Source organism: Eretmochelys imbricata, chromosome 19, assembly GCF_965152235.1.
Source record: "Eretmochelys imbricata isolate rEreImb1 chromosome 19, rEreImb1.hap1, whole genome shotgun sequence".
NCBI lineage: Eukaryota > Metazoa > Chordata > Testudines > Cheloniidae > Eretmochelys > Eretmochelys imbricata.
The window spans coordinates 13,219,275-13,238,133 of NC_135590.1; the positions used below are offsets into that span (position 1 = coordinate 13,219,275).

Genomic DNA, 18,859 nt, shown 5'->3' on the forward strand with positions numbered 1-18,859 from the left:
ATATACCATTGATATGCTAGCCAGCTCAGACTGGTTGGCAGGACTCACTCACACCAAGAACCACTGGCTCGAGCAGACCACTAGGCCGCTCTCCTTCCTGCCCTACATTCGTCCCTCATCCATCACCTCTCCCTGTGCAATCTGTCCCTGTCTGGACTGAGCGCCAGATTGGGTCGCTCCAGGCTGGGCGGCGCCCAATGCCCTGGCTGTTCTGATTTGTGTCTTTTCAGTGGAAGGGCTCTAGTTCTCCTTCCAAGGGAAGGTGGTGGCCCTATGGTAGGTAAAACATCCTGTGTAGTACAGGGCATGTGATGGGGCCCAATCCTGCACTCCTAAGAACACTGCTGAGTGAGCACCAAGTTATTCTGCCCAGTAGCGGGAGTGAGCTTGAAGAGGGGATCGCCTAGTTAGGTGCCTCACTCCTGGGAGCAGGATGGTGCTTAACCCGACACAAGCCCATCCTCTACCCATGTCACGGCCCTTTTTGCTGCGTATTCTTTCAGGCGAAGGAGCTGACGCTCAGGCGGCGGGTGTCTGCCTGCCTTTCAGAGCAGAGAGCTACATCTTGCACTTACCCTGACTTGTGCCAAGTGGTAGTTTCCACCCGCACTTTGCGTAACAACTTTGTGTATGGCCTTAGGACTGGCAGGACAAAGACAACCAGGCAGCGTTTTTCAATTCTCCATCAGAATTTCTAGTTTTGTCGCATTTCTCCTTTGTCAACCAGATTGTCCTCAGCACCAAACATCCTTGGTCTTCGTTCTTCTTGTTAGGGAATCGAAGCCTCATAGCAATCATAATAATTAAAATAATTAGTACCTTGCATTTAGGCAGCCCCTTTAACCCGAGGCTCACAAACACTAATTAATTAAGCCTCTGTGAGGTAATTATAAACAGCAAGAAAGAGTCAGAGGTCAGCCTGCCTCAGTTATAGGCTTTGTTTCGCTGACCGGTGTTTGCACCCGGCACAAGAGCACGGACGTGCGGTTTCGTAGCAGGTGAATGAGCTCCTTGCTCTTCATCGGATGACCCGTTTGTGTGGATGAGAGCACAGCAGGCCCTGGCTCCTTGTGGAAAGTGTTTTCCCAAACCATCTGTGCACAAATTCTCTCATGTCATTCCTGGCCCTGGCCCAAGACAGACATGACCCTGAGGCTCACCACTGCTGTGGGCTGCATCTTCTGAAAGGGAGCCAGTGCTGGTCTAGCAGGTGGCATACCTGGGCAGGTCTTGCTCATCTCCCTCCCCTTGCTTGGAGTCTGTGTGTCACCACTGCTCTGGGTCCATACACGATGTCTGCAGTGTTACTGCAGACGCTGGGTCTGAGCCATCAGGGCCCCCGTCATGCCCACCCGAGCTGTCGTACATTTACCCCAGCTCTGCACCAGGTTAGGCAGCCTCTTCCCCTTCCCCTCATCCAGGGAGCTGAGAGTTCTGGCTAGGGCAGGTATCCCCGGGTGGGCAGGTGACTCTTGTCTCAAAGCGTGTTGAGGCCTGAAAAGCCAAAGCCTCCTGCTGTGTTTGGAGCCCTTGGGACAAGAGGCCCTGCCATCAGCACTGGAACCCGATTGCCCTGTGCTGGGATCTAGCTCGTCCCCCTGATGCTGATCCACTGGGCTGGCCTGCCCTACGCATGTTAAATAATTGTTTCTGTGCCCTCAGAGAAGTCCCCATTCCCATGCTAGTGCTTGCTAGATGGCTGGCTCTTAGCAGCCACTAGAAATTAGAGATGGAAAAAACCTATTCCCAGTAGGTCATCCAGAGCAGTGATTCTCAACCATTCCCACTTGTGGCCTCTCCCTACTCCCATATACCCAGCAGCTGGCTGGAACTTCCCTCCCACTTAGTAATATGGGAAAAGTAGGGTGGCCCAATGCTCAGGATGGGTTCCTAGGATCTAGACCATCCCAGGACCATCCTGACTACTGCAGCATTGAAGTCAGAGGGAATTTTGCCATTTAATGGGGCTGGTATTTCAGCTTTGGCCCCTTTCCTATATTCTCCAGTGCTTTGCCCTGTTGAGTTTTCAGTGTCCCAAGAGACTGGGTTCCTGCCACTTCTCAGCACTGCAGCCTAATCGAGCAGGAAGCGTTTGCTTGACATTCAGCATACATTTCCCTTCTCTCTCATGCTGTGCCAGGCAGGGATTAGCTGAGTGGTCTCGCCCTGTAAAGTTAATTTCGAGCTCTGAAGATCCAGATAACGTGACATGAAATACAAGACAGAACAGTGTTCTAATGAAGTGGAACTGGTACAGTATTTCAGGAGCCAGCCACAGGAGATGTACTGTGTCCCATGGGAGCTCAGGGAAGGTAACTTCCACTAATGACTCATTATGCTTCTAATATACCAACTCCCTTCTCGCTACCCAGTTCTCAGCCCCACATGTGCTGGAGTGACTCGGACAGCGGAAAGGGCTGCACACCCTGGGAACCTGCCACCTGCTGGGCATGCAGGAACGCTGGCTTTGGTTGCACGAGGGCCTGATCAGGTGCTGTGCAGGGGTAGAGTGTTGGGCCGAGGAAGACAAGGCGTAAAGAGTGGAGTGGGGCAGGGGGCGCCAGGCAGATCCAAGTGGCGTGGCTGAGGGTGCTACCAGGCAGCCCCCTAGTTAAAGGTGCTGGATGCTAGCTAGATCCTGGCTATATGAGTGGAGCCTCAGGAGCAAGGACTCAAAGGGGAGAAAGTTATTAGCAGTAAGGGTCATGCTTAAATCCATGTGTCACACATACCCATGTCTCCAACATGACCATCCTCACCTTCTATGTGTTTAGCAGTAATGGAGCAGGTGCACATGGGCTGGGGACATCATCCTCCGGGCAGAGAGGATGCATCCATTCGCACTTGTGCATAACAGCTTTGCAGATCCTGCTGGGAGCTGTGCAAGGACTGCAAGGGATGGGGGCTTAAGCAGCAGGACATTCAGGAGTGACTCCTGCAGAGAAAGGCCCTGGATGAAGTGGAGCGTCTGGGCTGCACAGAGGGGCAGGAGAAGGCTCTTCCAGCCATTACAAGCTTTTGGGTGTGCCTCTGAACCTGGGTCTTTTGAGGTTCACCCATCACTTACAATTAAGTTGCCTAAGCAAGAACAGAATGTGTAAGACATAAAACATGCTGGCCGGAGAGCATCAACAGTCCCCTGTCCCTCACTGGCATCCTACCCTGTGATGCTCCAGATTTGGTTCAGGTCAGAACATCCTGGGGGTGCATAACCTCTCTGCAGTCGAAGGAACAGCGGGAGAGCTAACCTAACCTAAGCAAGAACAGGATAGGTACCGATGTAGTCACAAGGGAATGAGTTGCCTGTGCCTCTCTTCCAAACGATAGCCTTAGCAGAAGAGTTTACAACTGCAGGTTACAAGATAATTAATCTCTGCAATATGTTTTAGCCTCAAGTATTAGCAATTGACCTGGAAGAACCTGTAATTACTAAGGACAGTATTAGTGGGTTTAATTTGCATAATATGGAAGCCTGGTGCGTTGGCTTTGACTCCATGGAAGGTTTATCTGATCGGCCTGTTTAGGAAGCTTAGCAAGGAAAACAAAATGGCAGAGGCTGTGGCAACACTTGGCTCCTTCCTGGGCATTTTCAAACTCCGCTCCTAATCCACCCCCCACTGTCTGTAGGGCCCGGAGTCTTTCTAGCCCCAGGCTATAGTGCATAGAGATGGCAAAGTTCTTCTCAGTGACCAGCGTTTTTGTTGAAAAACAAGGTTTTGTCAAAAACAATTGTTGTGGGATTTTTTAATTTATTTTTAAACAAAAGTATTAGTATTTTCATCAGCGGCCAACCCGCCAACATAGAAAATGTTCTGGTTTTGGTGGCTGAAAGCTGAATTGTCTTTGGTTTGCAACAAGAAACACAAAACTTTTCAGAGGAAATTTTGGAGGTAAATGAAATATTATTATTTTCCATAGGGGAAAAAATCTTTTCCTGACCAGCTCTAATGCGAAGTTTCAGGTTAGACTGTAGGCAGGGTCTTAAGGTCAGTCCATGGGCCGTCTTCTGACATGCACAAATGTTTAAGCACTGGTAGTGAGCGAAGCAGCTGGGAAGCTGCCCTTCTTTTTAGCCTACTCCGTTAGGGCTGGGAGAAAGAGTCATTAAAAGACAATGATCCATCGTGACCCAGCCAAATAAAACCTCAGCATCACAGATTCAAGCTCCACAGAAACAGGACATCCTGTCTAGTTGCTGTCCAAGAAGAGGCTGAGTGCTGGAGATCATCCTTTGAATGATGGAGACGTCTGTTCTCTTTGCCCCGTGCCTGCCTCGCTATATCCCCAGAACACCGGCAATAATGAGCAATCCTCTCAGCTTTGGGGCTCACCAGAGGTCGTGGTTGTCATTATTTATACAATGGTTGCACTGTAGGGCCCCCGACTCAGACTGGTGCTAAGGGCTGTCTATTCATCTAGTGAAAGACAGGCTCCACCCCAAAGAGCTTACAATCTAAGTCGACAAAGGAAGTATTATCATTCCCACTGTACTGGGGCAGTGCTAAAGTGCAGAGAGATTCAATGACTTGCATAAGGCTTCTGTGGCAAAAATCTGGAACCCAGATCTTTTGAGTCCTGTAGTACCATGACCACAAGAATAGCTGTTCTTCCTGCACCCAACCCTACAGCCGCCTTCCCTAAACCCTGCTCTGAACCTGCCTGATGATTCTGTGCCCACCTCAGCATTCCCAGCTGTTTATTTTTTAACTGTAATTGCTCCAGCTGTTTTTGCCATGCTGTGATTGCTCCAGCTGTTTTCTTATTGTGCTGTAATACGGTAGCTCCAGCTGTTTCCTTGCTGTACTGTAATCACTCCAGCTGCTTTTCACCAGACATGGATTAACCAGACTTTTTTTTCTTCCCTCTTGAGTGAAACTTGATACAGTGTACAGTCTCTCCCTTTCAAGAGATCAATAAATCTCTGTATGAGCGTGGATCTATTGTAAATTGAACATGTGTATTTATCTCAGTTACATATCTGTCTGATTTATCTAAATTAGCTAATGATTGTGCATGAAACTCCGTTCCCGTGTTTGAAACTAATATCTAGTAGAAACACATTCAGATTTTTGGTGGCTTTGTTATGCTTTTTCATGTTAAAATCTTAGCAGAAAAAGATTGGGAAAGTGCCTGTGTAAAAACAGCCCCTTCTTAGTCGGCAAATCTGTCCGCTGCGTGTATCCGAAGTTAGATCTGCGGACGTTAGTGGCTAAGATAAGTCTCTGCTGCTTTTTATTCCTGGGAGCCCTGCAGAGCCAGCCCAGGCCTGGGTGAGCGAGCTGGATTCTGTTCTAGTGAATGCATCGTTGTCAGACTTGTTAAGTACGTTCCAATTGCAGAGTCACACTGAAGACGATGGGCCAGCTTCCTTCCTGCTGGGGGAATTTTTTTCAGCTGAGTTACGCAGGAGTCACTGAGAGGAGAATGTGGCCCAGCAGAAGTGCTCTTGCTAGTGATGCTGCAGGAGAAGAAAGAACCTGGCTTAGCTCGTAGAGAGGCAGCATGATCCCGTGGTAGGGCACCGGATTGGGGCTGTATTCTTACCTCTGCCACAGGCCTGCCCCTGTGAGCTTGGGCAAATCACATCATCTCTCTGTGCTTCTGTTTCCTCTTGTCTCTTTAGACTGCAAGCGCTTTGGGTCAGGGATTGTCTTGTACTCTGGATATGTCTACACTGCAAAAACACGTCTTCCTGATTCAGATGATCTAACCCATATTAAAAGAGCAGTTCAGACATGGCAACTCAGCTTTTGACTTGGGTTAACAGCTGGAGTTAAAGCCTATAGAGGAGCCTGAAATAGAACTTGAGCCACTAACTTGAGTTAAAAGCCATGTCTTCACTGTTACTTTGACTGAGGTTCGCTAACCCTCGTTAAGAACACACCCTTTTTTGCAGTGTAGACGTACCCTAAGTGTCTGTATGGCGCCTAGCACAATGGAGTTTATTAGGGTTTCTAGTCAGTACCATAATACAAGTAATAATAAGTAATAATAGTAATAGTCATGTAAACTGGGCACACCCGATGTGGAAAGACTGAGATACCATAGTCATGGAGCCCCAGGATGCATTTCACGGAGTTGCTTTTCCAAGCAAGCACCATGTTGTAAACGTTTTAAAAACTATAACTGGAAAGAGTTGATCTAATTTCTCTCCCTCCATATCTGTCCCACCCTCCAAGTCTGAGAGCAACCCAGGGTTCTTCTTAAAAAATGGGCTGGAAATCTGTAACAAGCAAGCACCCGTGTAATTAACGATGGCGGTGAAGGTTTGTGAATAATAGGACCCTCAATTGAGTTTTATTTTGGCTTTTTTGACATGAAGCAAACTTTATTTGCATATCCCTGTTGTGTATCGCCGCGGAAGGCTAGATGTTCCCTGATGAGTCACTGGAAAAGAAATTGCCAGGTACGGCGTGGAAAAGAACAAAGAGAGGATTTTTTTGTTGAGGTGGAAACGCCGTTGGGAAGGAGGTAGGAGGGTCGCTCCTCTGCTTGAGTCATTCTGTATAAAGAACGGTTGCCTCCTCTTACCATAGTGGTCCGAAAGATGTCTGGAATCCCTTGCTCCTGAGGCACTGTGGGATGGCTGTTCAGATTTCCCCAGAAGGCACTGGTACAATCATGGTTATACAGCATAGGATGGGTGGAGGTGCACACATGGTGTTGGCTTGGATAAGCTCCTCTATGAACACAGGTCAGCTGTGTATCTTGTGACCCATTCAGAGTGTTGTGACCTGGTTGCAACAACACAATTGTGTTTGGAGTGTGGACATTGGCTGGGCATTGAGTTTGGCCCATCTAGATGCACTGGAATCCAGGATCCCCCTGTTTTCATTCCATGGAACATCAGTATTTACTATCCCTTCCAAAGGGAGTGGGTCCCGTCCAGTAGGAGGGAGAACTGGGCTTCTGGAAGAGTGAACAAGTCCGCCTAGGGAGATCAGCAGAGTGCTGCGTAGTTCACCATACGTGGGTCTTTCAGATGAGACCTTAAAAAACAAAACAAAAACGGGGTCCCATCTGCTCTGCAATGACAGTAAACATCCCAAGGCATTTTAGTAACAGTAGCTGCTGTGTTCTGTCGTCCTTGGTCAACCTTTCCCCTCCTCCCCCTCGTGTGCATTGTACGGTGTTTCACTTGGTTTTTGCCTTCTATGCCAGAGGTAGCCACATTGCAGTGGTAATATCTGTGGTAATGGCTGGCACTGGGATCTTTACAGAGGGAGAGTAATGCACAGGCAAAGTATTTGTTGCCTCCCCTATTGACTGGCCTGGTAGAAGATAACAGTCTACTAATGTTGCTAGCTAACGGAGCTACCCCACGTGGTCTGTGCGTCAGTGCTGAAGGTCCCCAGCTCAGACCCCGCTGACAGCCCATGTGGGAGGACTCAGCTGGGTAGTTTGGATTCAGGTCTGAATTTGGGACTGTTTGCACCTGGGGTGTTGGGTCAGGCTCCTTTCTCAGCTACAAAGCAAAAGTAAAAGGTCCCCCCCGCCTCTGAAATGGCACAGATTGAGGGGGCAGCTTTGAGTCAGTTATCTCACTGGAACTGTATTTGGCCATCTCTCTCTGTGGCTTGTATTCCTGCCTGTGCTCTGGGTTGGCAGATAAGGCACCTGGAGCTGTAATGGTCCAGCCCATCAAAGGGAAAGGAAAGATTCCCTTTCAAGATGCCTCCTGGGAGCTAACAAAGAGGTCCCTTTCTAATGCACACACGAGACCTCTGACACTTGCCCTCCCCTGCTGCCGCCTATTTCAGCCTGAAACTGGCTGCAAGTTGCGGCAAACTTTGCAAAGTTTTTTTAATGAGAAACAGGTGGTTCAAGCCACCCACCACTTCCTAATTTATCCCCTTCACATATTTACACATGCATACACCCCCATACAACCACACACACATGTGTGCAAACATCTATATGCACACACACGCTACATGAACACACATCCACACATGCATGCACATATGTGACTGCACACCACCCACATTCACATATAAGTGTATTCACATCCCCCACATGCTCACACACACGTGTGCACATGCATTCGTGCACATGCACTCACGAACACACATGCACCCCCACATCCCTCGAGCTATCACAAATCAAAGCACTTGGAGCATTTTCTTCTCTAGATGCGTAAAATAGTTGAGTAATTAGCAATACACCACTTAGGAGAGCAAATCATTTTGTTCTTCAGAACAGGCAGGCGTGTGTGTGTGTATGTTGCTTTATTTAAAGTGTTTATGGAGGGTGGAAAAAAGGCTCTTGAAAGGATCCAGTTTTAGCACAACAAAAGCATAACTCCTCCTCCATTACCGTGGAGTGAAAGCCTCTTAAAGATACAATCGATGGAAGAATAAAACTCCTGGTGACCTTCCCCAGCTATACACACACACTTCCAGCAGTCTCTACGCACGGAAGCTCAGCGCCCGTTACTCAGGAAATCACCAGAGTTCACTTAAGCTGCTGTGTTCCAGTGTTTACATGGATAGCAGCTGCAGTAATCGTTGCACATTCCGAGGTCAGCGCTGCTCAGCAGAGCAGCCAAGTTGGACCGAATGCCTCTTGCCTCTTGAGACTTGAGTTCCAATTCAGATGTGAAATGAGCCTTTTCCCCCTCCGCTGACTAGTTTACATAGTTCTAGCTGGATGTTTGATTTATCTGCCTTGGAAAACCACTGCACTGATTCAGCAGTGCCTGTGCAAATATAAACCCCGGATCGGAACAGCTGACGGGGTTACAGGTCAGGACGGAAGGGCCTCGGCAGAGGTAGTGTGTGTGCATGCGGGCTCTGGACTGGAGTAGCTGGAGGGGCATCAGCAAAGCTGTGTGAGCAGGCTCCAGACTGGGATGGCAGGATGAGATGGAGGGACATTACCCGAGCTGCAGGGAGCTGGGAATGATGTGTCAGCGGGTACTGCCAGTCTGGGGTGAGTTGCACTAATGGAGTTGGGTGTGGATGTGTGAGCCAGCGCTGTTGGCATTTCACCATTGGCAGCAAGATTGTAAAGAAATAATAAAGAAAAGGGTCCCTCTCAACTGATTCCAGAAACGAGGCTTCTCACAGCAACCTCTTGACTGATGATGTGGCTGCCTGGTGCCGGCTCTGATTCCTCTAAGCCATCCAAGTTGTGCGTCCCAGGGAGCTGAGGAAAGGAGTACCCGTTACAGTGAGAGGAAACCTGGGCCCAGAGGACCATGCGTAGGAGGCAGATTTGGGGACGAGCACCCATGGAGGCAGAGGCGGTTTTGACAATGTAGGCTTGTGGGAAGGCTGAGACAGGGCGGTGGATTTGGGCCAGAAGAGATGGATGATGGGGGAGCGACCACAGATGAGCTCACCGGGAGAGTCCCTGTAAGACGGTAGGAAATCCCAGCCCATGTGATTTATACTGCTTTTATTTTGTATCTCAGACTTTGTGCCGCAGACCGTGTAAAATTTGTTCCACTTGTATTGCTCCCTGAATTTTTCCTATTTTTTTTTACCTATGTTTGAAAGAATCCCCTACATTTAAAAAACCCTTATTGCTGAAAATAAAACCCAAACTTGAGTATCAGGGAGTCACCAGGGAGCGAGCTGTTACACACGCCTGTTGTCTCTGCACCGCTTGCGCTAGGAGAGGGAGCATTCAGAATGGAGCTCAGGAAAACCTGCTGCCTTACAGAACATAGGAACTGCCAGGTTGGGTCAGAGCCGTGGTCCATCCAGCCCAGTAGCGTCTCTGACAGTGGCCAGCACCAGATGTCTCAGAGGAAGGTGCAGTAGTAAGATGTGGGATAATTTGCCTCCCATGGAAGTCCCTATGAGCTAACAATTGGTGATCCATTGAAGGATGAATTTATGCATCCCTTCTACAATGTTTTGTTGGCATTAAAACTTCAATCCTGGATGGTCTTGTTGTCCATAGAAGCATATTTAATTATATAGATCTCTCCTGGATGATCCAGCATTCAATAGGATGGTGAAAGAATGTTCCTTATAGCGTTGTGAAAGGTATGCATTATTTGATTGGGGTTTTTTTGTGTGCACTTGTGATCTGCCTGTGTGTGTGATTATTGCTATTATTGATTATAACTGATAATAATAATTGCTATAATTGATTATAACCCCCAGAACTGTGTGTTAATTGTAGTGTTATTTGTAGCAATTAGAATTATCTGTCTGCCCCCATACACACTCCCCTATCTATCTGCCACAATACAAAGAATAAATAATGTGCGTCTGCATATATTCTGCACTCCTGTCTGCGGTATCAGAACAGCCCCTAGGGGGTGTTGTGAGACTTAATTGGCAACTGAAGCCCATTGAGATCTTCAGATGAGAGGTGCTATGGGAGAGTAATGTATTCCGCAGTTCCAGGCTGCCACAGAAAGTTATGTCTCGCAGCAGCAGGGGAATGTGCCCTGGAAGACTGTGCTCCTGTATCCTTTGCGGTGAAACGTCAGATGCATTCCAAACACTTGTAATTAAATGGAGCATTTGCATAGTGCTGAGCATGGTTTCAATTTGCAGATGAATTCTGTGCATTTGTTTCCAAGATTAAAAAAAAATCTCTCTCTGCCCCAAAGGTTTCCCTAATGCTCCATGAACTTAATAAGTGTCTTGTGTACATGTGTACGACATGGTGCTGCTGATTCAATTAACTTGTCAATCAAGTGGAAATAGTGTATTTGCACGGCGGGAACACAGGGTAAGGCGATCCCTGTCCCATGGCTGTGGAATGAGGTCTGAGCAAAAACGCTGCAAGAAAACTGTCCGTGGACATTTGTTCGAAGGAAGAACTGAATTCCCTTCACCTGCAGCCAGGGGAGCGTATCCCATCAAACGCATTCACTGGCCGAGATGTTCATGGACATGTTCAATGTTCATGAAAAAGTAATTTGACTGTGGTCTGAAGATTCAGCTTGTAATAAGCATGTGCCTACCTTTTAAACACCCAAGTGTCCTATTGACTTTCAGTGCAGTTACTCAGGAGCTTAAAGTTAGGCACATGTTCAAGTTCCGTTCTGAATCAGGGCCTGGTATTTATACTCTGATCCCGACTCTGAGTCCGCTTTCTCCAATCAGGCAACAGAATCACTTCCATGTGACCTCCATATCCAATGGGAATTTGCCAACACATCTTGATTATCGAGTACCCACACAAACAGACAGCTATGAAACAGCTACGGATGAGAACCAGTTGGAGAGTAATAGCAAGTCATGGACAGAGTTGAGGGAATCCTGATCCACTCCCAGACAGAAGAGGAGCAAATGCATTGAAACAAATTATCTGCAGCTATATCCAAAAGCACAAGAAACTCACCAGGTATTGTTAGGAAACCGAATCTCTGGCCAAGGCTTGCAAAGCGTTCTGAGTTGAGTTTCCAGTGAGTCTTGGTAGAGCGACAGCTTTGCATTGAAACTGTGAAAATGCCCATTCAGTGCAGAACTAGGAGATGCTCAGGGCTTTTAACTGAGGTCTTTCTCTTCCTGGTAGTTTGAACTTAAAGTGGAAACCCAGGGCAAGAAGTTTATATGGCTCAAGCCCCTGTGAACCCAAACCACAGAGCTCAACAAAACAGCTAGCCATGGCCTTAATGGTGCACACAACCAAAAAGCCTATTTTCAAACAGGCAATTTCAGGACGGCCCAGCTAATGGTCGTTAATAATGTTTTTGGACTTTCCATCCACGTTGTTCTTTCGGCAGATCCGTCCATGTTACGATGTGTAATTTTTTTTTGGTAAGTGGTTATAATTGCTCCCTCTGTCTCAAATCAGAGGGTGCATTTTTCAAGCATTAACGCCTGCAGCAGATGATACTACTCATGAATTGTGATCTCTGCAAAGCAATTGCCTGTTCTGTCCTCCTTAATAAGCACTTTGGGTTGGGGAGAGAAAAAAGAAATCCATGCTAAATGAGTGACTATCGATCTTAGTGTCTTCACTTGTTGCCGTTTGTGGTTGTGATTATTATTCTTATTGCTAATTAGAGGGAATGGTGGTGCCATGCAGAAACTGCCAAAATGTTTGCAGATCAGATCTCATGCAAGGCTTTTATCATACTGGGTGGAACAGTGCACAGCATAATCTCCAGGCTTGGGAGAGTGAAGAATACAAATGTAACCCATACTAACATAGTGTGGCTCTTTGTCCATCTCGAGTGGCTAGTGTATGCCTAGAATTTCATGAGTCTGCTACTTCCTTTCACCTCGTGGAGCTCTCCCTTTAGCTCAGCCAAGTATAGATTTATGATTTTTAGATCTAGAGTCCTTGTGTTGAAACCCAGCGGACAACTGATTCGTCTGTCGACCTCTGAGTGTCTGTATTGGGGCATAGGTTGGTTTATATACGTCTCCCAAGGATGTACATTTTTCACACCCCAGAGTGTTGTAGCTAAATGGACCTAAATTTTATGGCTGGTGTGCACTACAAAGTTAGGTCAACATAAGCTGCCTTGCGTTGACCTAGTGTGCATGTGTCTACACTAAAATTTGCCTCCCACTGCTGTAAGTGCGTTGTTACACCAACATAGCAACACCACCTTCCCAAGTGATGTTGAGCCATGGTCGATGTACTGAGGGCAATGCAAGGTGAGTGTAGACGATGCGTTAGCTATGTTGACCCTAACAGTCCTCCAGCAGCTGTCCTACAAGGCCTGACACTGACTGCTGTGGTCACAACTGTGAACTTCACTGCCCAGCAGCCCAGATCTTCCCCACTCCCTTTAAAGCCGTGTGAATTTTTGAAATGCCTTTTCCTGACTGTCCAGCAAGCACACCTAGCAGCTCCCCATTGTTGTGTGCAACTGCCTAGCTGACCACGCTGGCTACACTCTCCAGACACGCTCTGGCCTAGAGTAGACAGGAGATGTCGGCTCTCCTGGGCCTGTGGGGAGAATAATAGAATATCAGGGTTGGAAGGGACCTCAGGAGGTCATCTAGTCCAACCCCCTGCTCAAACCAGGACCAATCCCCAACTAAATCATCCCAGCCAGGGCTTTGTCAAGACTGACCTTAAAAACCACAAAGGAAGGAGATTCCACCACCTCCCTAGGTAACGCATTCCAGTGCTTCACCACCCTCCTAGTGAAAAGGTTTTTCCTAATATCCAACCTAAACCTCCCCCACTGCAACTTGAGATCATTACTCCTTGTTCTGTCATCTGGTACCACTGAGAACAGTCTAGATCCATCCTTTTTGGAACCCCCTTTCAGGTAGTTGAAAGCAGCTATCAAACTCCCCCTCATTCTTGTCTTTCGCAGACTAAACAATCCCAGTTCCCTCAGTCTCTCCTCATAAGTCATGTGTTCCAGTCCCCTAATAATTTTTGTTGCCCTCCGCTGGATGTTTTCCAATTTTTCCACATCCTTCTTGTAGTGTGGGGCCCCAAACTGGAGAGTGTAGCCAGCGTGGTCAGCACAGAAGAGGCTGTGCAGACCCAGCTATGGACCAGCCATAGAAATGTGGACATCTACAAGCAGATTGCACTGGGGATGGAGGAGAAGGGCTATGACAGGGACCAGCAGCAACGCCACGTGAAAGCAAAGGAACTGCGGCGGGTGCAGTAGAAGGCCAGTGAGGCCAACAGTTGATCTGGTGTCGAGCTGCAGACCTGCCACTTTAACAAAGAACTGTGTGCCGTACTTTGGGAGACCCCACCGCGACCCACACTAGAGATACTGCCGAGGAGCCTGAGTCCCAGGCCTCCGGCGTGAACAGCGAGGAGGTAGTGGAGGAAGAAGAGGAGGAGGAAGGAGGACATGTGACGGGGTGGGACCAGCTATGCCATGTGCCAGGATCTGTTTTCCGGTCAGTCCCAGCAGTTGATCATGTGCGAGCCCAGTGCAGGGGAAGGAAGCTTGGGTAAGCGTGTAAATGTATTTCCCATTACAGTGATGTACTGATGGTGCCCCAAGTTAGCAGGATACAGCTATCGACTTTTCATTAATTTAGGTGGGTGGAAGGGGGTTATGCCGAGCAATTTGTTTTTGTGCACAGGGATGTCCCTTGAATCCTCCTGAGAGATCTCAGTGAAACGGTCATGGAGTTACTCTGAAATCCTCGCCTGAAATTAAGGACAACCACAGCTTCACATACATTGACCTGTGAGAGCCACGGCTGCTGTATGTGTAGGTAAAATGGACATGAATGTTCTTTCCCCATCATATGTTCTGTTCTATTAATTTATTAAGTTTTTAAAGTATTTGCTTTTAAATTGCACAGATTTTTCTTTTCACAGATTTTGTTACTGAATAAAATTCTGTTATTTGGAAAATAATTCAACTTTATTAGTTCACAACAGAGGGCCTACCTGTTCTGAAAGCACCCACTCACTTGTTACTGTACAGCATGACACAACTCATAGGATCAGTGACAAACAGTGTAATCATTATAAATGTACAACAAGCACTACAAAATCAAGGGGTCCATTAACAGTGTTATATCCTTAGATGTGCAGCAAGCACCACAAAATTCCTAACAGGCCCTGAAACAGCTGGCCCAGGTAGAGCACAATCCACCACAACGCCTTACTGTGGCTTAGTGTTAAAGCGCTCTTTCAAAGCCTCCCTGAGCCGTATAGCTCTGCATTGAGCTCTTCTGATAGTCCTGCTGTTTGGCTGTTCAAACTCAGCAGACAGCTGCTCCAGCTCTGCCCTCCACCCCAACGGCAACATTGCCCCCTTTGCTCCACAGATATTATGCAGGACACAGAGATATTTTTCTCATTGAGATCCAGTCCTGCAAGTAAACAGCACCAGCGTCCCTTCAGTCCACCAAAAGCACATTCAACTGTCATTCTGCACCTGCTGAGCCAGCAGTTGAATCTTTCCTTGATGCTGTCGAGGTGGCCGGTGTACGACTTCATGAGTCAGGAGGAAAAGGGATAAACTGGGTCGCCCAGGACCACTAGTGGCATTTCAACATCGCCAGTGGTAATCCCATGGTTGGGGAATAAAATCTTTGCTTGTAGGTTGCTGAACAGTCTTGTGTTCTTAAAGGTGTGAGCATCATGCACCTTCCCTGAGCAGCCAATACTGATGTTGGTGAAGCATCCCTGGATCTAGCAATACTTGCATAGCCATAGAAAAGTAGTCTTTTCTGTTGGTATACTCTGTGGCAAGGTGGTCTTGTGCCAAAGTAGGGATGTGCATCTGTTGCTCCACTGCAGTTTGGGAACCCCTCTGCTGCAGATCCATCCTCAACGTCCTGTACATGGCCAAGAGAGACAGTCCGGCGCAGCAGGAGACAGTTAATCGCCCTGCGCTCTTGCATGACAATGGCTCCCACAGTGGATTTTCCCAACTCCAAAATGATTTCCTGCTGACCAGTAGCAATCTGACATTGCAAGTTTCCACAGCACGATAGCCACTCGCTTCTCCACTATCAGTGCAGCTCTTATTCTGGTGTGTCTGCACTGGAGGGCTGGGGTGAGCTCGTCACACAGATCCGGGAACGTGGCCTTGCATATCCAAAAGTTCTGCACCCACTGCTCATCATCCTAAGCCTGCATTACGATGTGATCCCAGCAGTCAGCGCTTATTTCTTGGGCCCAGAAGTGGTGTTCCACATTTGCAGCTGCGCCATGAACGCCACCAACAACCTTGAATTGGTTCTCACTATATCCCACGGCAATCCGTCCTCCAAGGAATTGTCCTGTTCCCCACTCATTTGGTTCTTCTTGCATCTCTGCAAATACTTCAGGATCATGTGTCCTGTGCTTGCAACGCTCACGACAGGAGTATAGAGCAATGCAGGCTCCATGCATCTATCAGAGATGATGAACAGCGAGGAGGGCCATGGAGGTTTGTGAGGTTTTGAAAAAAGACATGAAAATTATGGACTATAGATGATGCTATGGAATGGAGACAGTTGCATACTGGGAAGTTCACCCCTTTGCTCCCAGTCATCCTAGCATGATTCGTTTCTGCTCCACCATGCATTGCCAAAACTTTCCAACAGACAGTGTGCTGGACGGTGGCAGGTTGCACACTGGGATACCTACCCATGGTGCCCTGCACTGTGCATTGACACAAGCACTCCTGGTGAGTACACACAGTGCCAATGCATGGAGCCAAGTATACACGCTCACAAGCGATTACTAACTGCGGTGGCTGTATCAGCCTGAGGCCTGGTCTACGCTGCAGAGTTAGGTGGACGCAAAGTGGCTTACATGCCTAATTATGTCAGCGTCTACACTAGAATGCTGCTTCCACGAAAGTAAGTCCCCTGCTACACTGACATAATAACACCACCTCCACGAAAGGCACAGGCCTGAGGTCAGTGTAGTTAGGGCGTTGCAGTGTCTGGGTAGACCCTGCATTACTTACATTGCCTAGGGTGGCTGTCAGTGCCAAGGGAAGTGGGGGGCCACCTGTGAGCCCCACAAGGGGCTCCAGCTGTCAGTGTCCCCACTTAAGTTGGTGGAAGCACCCCTGGTAAGGACACACACCGCTGACAGAAGGAGCAAGTGTAGACTTGAACCACCGCTTTAATTACTGCGGCGGCTGTACGTCAACTTAACTTAAGTCAACTTAGTTTTGTTATGTAGACAAGCCTTACGTTTGTAGTGTAGATGTGGCCTTGGGGGTGGGCTAACTCCCCTGCCATTGAGGTCAGTGGGAGCAGAGGGGGACGGGGAGGATGGTCTTTGCTCTGCTTTTGTTGTTGTGGGGTGACTGCTGTCCCCTGGCTGTTTTTATGATGGTTATTGTTTTTCTGGAAGGTGATGGACAGAAAATCACAGGTGATGGGTGTGCTAAGCACCCTTTATTCAGGCTAAATGGGGAGAGAGAACTGAAGACAATACAAGCTATTGCCCAAGGCACTAGGGCACATGGCAGAGCCTGAGCATTGTTAAGCTGTATGGTCTGTGGGGTTTCCCTGAGACCAGTTGCAAATACAGGGACTAGGGGATTGATTTGCAAGCTCTGTATGTGTGTTAGAGAAAGAAAGCCAGCAGCCAGTGAGAGGCACCTGGGCAGACATGAGCCTGGCCCAGAGAGGGAGCAAAGACAAAGGACTGGCTGGAAAGCCCGGGTTGGAAATTGTGAGCAACGGAAATGCCCATGACTGTTTGTTCCCACCATGTTCAGGGAAACAGGACTTGGGTGCTTATTCTTTGTGAATAAACTAGATGGTACTAAAGAAATCCCTGACTCGTAACATCAGTTCCTCCTCCTGATGGAAATGATCCATCATGGTCCTGCATGGATATTGATGTTAATTACTCTTGGGCCATGTGCAGCCTTTGGGCAGGTGTCTTTTTGTCTTGTAGTGTGTGTGAATGAACAGCATGGGAGTCATGGCGATCAGGTGGTCTGGTTTCAAGCCGGCTGTTCTGGACAGGGGGGGTGCTGTTCTCTTTGTTAAAATGAAGCTCGGAGAGGAAGGAAGGAGATGGGAGAGATAGGAATGGGAGCTCCCTCTTGGCTACGTGTACCCCAGGCACCCCCAGAGGCTGTTTCCAAAGCTGGTTACAGGGCTGTCTCTGGGGGGCTCGATCTCTAGTGATTCCCAGCTAGCCCAGCGCCAAACGTGGGCAAACATTCAGCAGTCCTAGTGGAAACCAGCCATGCCACTGTAAAAGGGAGAGTGCCCCAGGAGTTGGTGGGGGGAGGCTGGAAGGAGATGACCCCAGGCTGCTTGAGGAGAAGGGTCATTGCTGAAAAGTCAGCACTTGGCAGCAGTTAGCACACGCTGCTCTCTCTCCAATGCCGGTTTACCCCGTCCCTAAGATGAGAGACATTGGTGCTAACTACATGGCATCTCTTGACAGACGCTGGCAGTTAGCAGTGACTGCTTGACAATGAGGCAGAATGAATTGATTAGGTTCCGGAATCATCCCACTCTTGGTAGGGCAAACGGCTATTAATGAAGAGAACCCGCTCCGTACCCAGACTTTTACGCCAACTCTCTAAGGTGAATGGAAGCTTTGCCAAGGTGAGGCAGTGTGGGCTAATGGGTAGCACACACGACTAGTGTTGAGAGACCTGGGTTCTATTCCCAGCTCTACTGTATGACCATGGGCAAGTCTCTCTCTGTGCCTCTGTTTCCCCTACCACACTTTGTCTATTTAGATCGCAAGCTCTTTGTAGCAGGGTCTGTCGCTTGTTTCATGCATGTACAGCACCTGGCGTAGGAGAACTCGGGTAGCTGCTGCTGTAAAACTTTGCAAAGTGTAGTGGATCGTTCACCCCTTTACTTTCCCCTGCCAGGAGTAGGCGCGACCAATCGCTGCAGAAATGCCCACTTTTGTAAGATCCCCCGTGGAGTTCTGCAGGCCCAAGAGGCTCAGGTGAACATCCACACTCCAGGCAATCCAAGACCCTCATTCCCTTAGTGCAGTGCTCATGACTGCTCTGCCTGGGTATCCAGCCACTGCCTGAGTCTCTTCAATCTTTTGCTTTTACTGTTACAAAGGAGCGGAATGACTGTACTCAGAAGAATGCAGTCAGGCTGCCCTATAAAAGACACATGAGCAGGCATAGCCAGCAGATTCCCCAGCACTGGGTTTGTTTGAGCGCTAGTTTATGGAGGAGGGAGCAAGTGCTGCTGCTGCAGAGACCGGCCCAAGGTCTCTTGGATTACGCAGAGACGTTCAGGGAATGCCATTGTTTTTCCTGGGCTGTTGAACTTTTTCTTGAGTTTGACTCATTGGCTTAAACTGGAGATGAGGTTTACTGCCTCCAATCCAAGAGCAGCCTTGCCAGCCACAGGGAGTGTCTGAGTGCTCATGCATCGAGGAATCTGCCCTGTGCTTTGTAAGGATGAAAAAATGAAAGCTGCTTTGTCTCTCCAATTCCAGACTCATCCTTACGGGGTGCGCCATCCTGTGGCTACTCAGGGATTTTGTAGGACCTACCAAAACCATTATC

The 18,859-nt window shown here is 48.3% G+C and overlaps 1 protein-coding gene across 1 annotated transcript in view; it reads left to right on the forward strand.

Annotated features, from left to right (window-relative positions):
• PTPRU (protein tyrosine phosphatase receptor type U) overlaps positions 1 to 18,859 on the forward strand; it is a 299,318-nt gene that overhangs the window by 153,790 nt on the left and 126,669 nt on the right.